Here is a 3,564-nt window from a genome sequence, read left to right on the forward strand (position 1 = left end):
AAGTTATTGGTAAGTTGTAGAACTAAGATCTAACCCTGGGCAGTCTGGCTCCAGAGCCCATGATCTTAAACACTCCTTATCTTCCCAGATAGCTATGTTACCGTGAAACTGTGAAACCAAATCAGGACAGCATCAAAGGAAAACCTCAGGATGGAAGCTATAAAGCAGGACTATTGAGTCATCAGTATAATAAACTGGGGCAGGAGAAGAGAAGGATTCGATGAGACAACTCTAGGAGGAAAAGAAGATGACTTCATAGATGGCATGATTTGGGAACATTAAAAGAGCGCAAGAAAACAAAGAGCAGTTAGAAAATCAAGGAAAATCAAAAAATATCCATAAGATGGACAATCCCTCGAGCCCTTCCTTTCCAACCAGGGCCTGGCAGGATGGCTCCCGCAAAGAAGGGTGGCGAGAGGAAGAAGGGCCGGTCTGCCGTCAAGGAGCTGGTGACCAGAGAATACACCATCAACGTTCGCAAGCACATCCGTGGAGTGGGTTTCGAGAAGCATGCCCTTCGGACGCTCTAAGAAATCCAGAAATTTGCCATGAAGGAGATGGGAACTCCAGATGTACACATTGATATCAGGCTCAACAAAGCTGTCTGGGCCAAAGGAATAAGGAATGTCCCATACCGTATCCATGAGTGGTTGTCCAGAAAACGTAATGAAGATTCACCAAACAAGCTTTGTTACCTATGTACCTGTCACCACTTTAAAAAATCTACAGACAGTTAATGTGGATGAGAACTAATTGCTGATGGTTGAATAAAGTTGCAGAACTGCCTTCGCATCTTAATTTTCCTTTTCTAGTTGCAGCTAAAATCTTGTATATCTTTAAGCAGTTCCCAGTTCCCACCTACAGGATCATTTGGAGAGCATTTCCTAAGTACTGTGCTTGGGCCCCTTCTCCCCAGTCCCTGGAGTTTTTGAATATTTGGACAGGGTCTAGGCAGGTGTTCTAAGGTGATTTTGAAGGGCAACCTGGCTTGAGAATGACTATTTAGGTAGTTGGGACATAGTGGGTATAATTCTAATGCTTTTACATGCAGGTTTTGTTGATTCTAAGATACACATTTTTCCAGAAACTGGCATGTAGAACTTATTTGCCATTTTTCACATTTTAACAAACTAACATGATACACTTGATAGTCTTAGATTTAATGAAATATGTACAGTTCCTTTTTAGCTCACTTATTTGTAGTGGCCCCATGAGGTGTTTTTAGTCCTGGTTTATGTGGAGCTAAAGCTCAAGGGTAACCTTTTTTAAAGGTTACTAACAAAATCTGCTTATTTCAACCTGAAAGCAAGGTGTTGCAGGGATTATGTCTCATTAGTGTTTATACCACTGACGTGAATTAAATGCCATAAAGCGGTCCGCTTTTGAAGCCCTACTGATTACGGTAGTGGGGTTGGGAGTGTAATGTACACTGTGAACATGGGGGGTGGGGGAGCATCTCCAGGTTATCCATTCCCTGGCACAGTCCAGACCTTAGACACTGAAACAGACCAAGTCAATACAAAAATTTCTTATTAAAAAAACTTGGAGACCAAAAAGAAAAATATCCATAAGATGGTCTTAGTCTGAATGAACCAACCAAAAGGTGGCATGGTTGAAAGCACTGATGGAGTACAGAGAAAAAGAATCCAGTTCGCGTTGATACTAGGGATGTCCTCATTCAAGAGGTCCAAGTGTTGCAAAGAAGGATCAGTAATTCTAAGATTTGAATACTATTTACATAGTCATAAGAACATGAACGATTTTTTGGTTTTCAATTTTTAGAATCAAACTTTTCACAATTTTGAAAGGACTCAATTTCAGGGAAGAATAAAAATGTTAACAGCAATGACAAAATAAAAGTACAAAGCTGATAGTAGGTGGAGGAGAAATAAAAAATGCAGAAAGGATAAGGGAGACATTCATCTTAAAATGTAGGAAGTGAAAATTGATAAAACAAGCAAAAAAGTATCTAGTTTAAAATTAAATAATGTGATGGTTAATTTTATGTTTCAACTTGGCTGGGCCACAGGATGCCCAGATATTTGGTTAAACATTATTTCCAGTATGTCTGTGACGATGTTTCTGGATAAGATTAACATTTGAATCAGTAGACTGAGTAAAGCAGCTTGCCCTCCCAAATGTCAGAGGCAATCTAATCTGTTGAAGGCTTGAGCAGACTAAAAGACTGAGTGAGAAAGAATTCACTCTCTCTGCCTGACTGTCTTCAAGGTACTGGTCTTCTCCTGCCTTCAGACTCAGACTTGAAATGGAACTTACACCATCAGCTCTCCTGCTTCTCAGGCCTTCAGACTCAGACCAGAACTATACCATTGGTTTTCCTGGGTCTGGACTTCTCAGCCTTCATAATCATGTGAGCCAATTCCTATTGATACTGTTTCTTTGTAGAACCCTGACTAATACACTTATGAACTTCATCCATTATGCCTTTTTGCCCTCAGATCTGGTTTCTGCATTTCTCCTACAAACTACATCTCCTAGGTTCTTTGCCAGCTGGCTTCCATAGTGGTTTGACCAACAGTAGCTTGACTGCAGAAAGGAAGGGAGGTATAAGCCCAGATTCTATCTCCTTTCTGGGCAGCCCCTTCTCCTGTGATCCCTGCTCCTACTAGGCACAGTTCTGTGTTTCTCTAGCCCTGGGGTAGAAACACTTTCTGATGATACTAATTCCTGGTCATCATCATTTTTTTGGCTCCTGGGATCTCCCATCACCTATGTAACTATTTAAAATACCTATAGTGAATCATATTCTGGCTGGACCCTGACTGAAACAGTAATAAAGATAGGAATTCAGCAATATAAGTATACTTGGAGGAGAGCAGAGAGAAGAAAGGTGGTATAAGGGAACTACATCTCATCTTCATATAGCAAGTCAGTAGATGGTACCTAAAACTGATAAATCAATACACAGTGCTACAGTATATTATCTAGAATTATGAAGATAACAAACAAAAGAATAAAAACCTGAAACAGTTCAAACTGTTGCCTCAAACTATTGAGTCAGTAAAAGACCTGTGGTGGCCAAGGACTCAGGGGAGAAAGAGAGAGAGATGAATAGATGGAATATAGGGGATTTCATGGCAGTGAAACTACTTTATAGCAATGGTGAATGCATGGCATTATATATTTGTAAAACTTATAAAACTATACAAAACAAAAAATAAACCCTAAGATAAACTATGGACTTTAGTAGTATCAATATTGGCTCATCAACTGTAACAAATGCACCACACTAATGCAAGATGTTAATAACAGGGGAAACTCTGTGTGTGTGTGTGTGTGTGTGTGTGTGTGTGTGTATGTGTGTGTGGTGGCACGGATGGGGAGGTACATGGAAACTCTCTGTACTTTCCAGTTAATTTTTCGGTAAACCTAAATCTGTTTTTAAAAATAAACTCCATCAGTGAAAAAAAAAAAGAAGGGAGGGAAGGTAGGAGGGAGGGTGGAAGCTATCTAAAAGACAAGAAGGAAACATAAATACACATTTCAAACTGAAAGAAGGCAATCTGACAAAGCTATGTACTTTATTATTCCAATTATATGACA

At 39.7% G+C, this 3,564-nt stretch overlaps 1 pseudogene; it reads left to right on the forward strand.

Annotated features, from left to right (window-relative positions):
• Nucleotides 1-359: 359 nt before the first annotated feature.
• On the forward strand, nucleotides 360-753 carry LOC102987058 (60S ribosomal protein L31-like; annotated as a pseudogene).
• The last annotated feature ends 2,811 nt before the right edge of the window (nucleotides 754-3,564 follow it).

Source organism: Physeter macrocephalus, chromosome 5 (assembly GCF_002837175.3).
Source record: "Physeter macrocephalus isolate SW-GA chromosome 5, ASM283717v5, whole genome shotgun sequence".
Classification (NCBI taxonomy): domain Eukaryota; kingdom Metazoa; phylum Chordata; class Mammalia; order Artiodactyla; family Physeteridae; genus Physeter; species Physeter macrocephalus.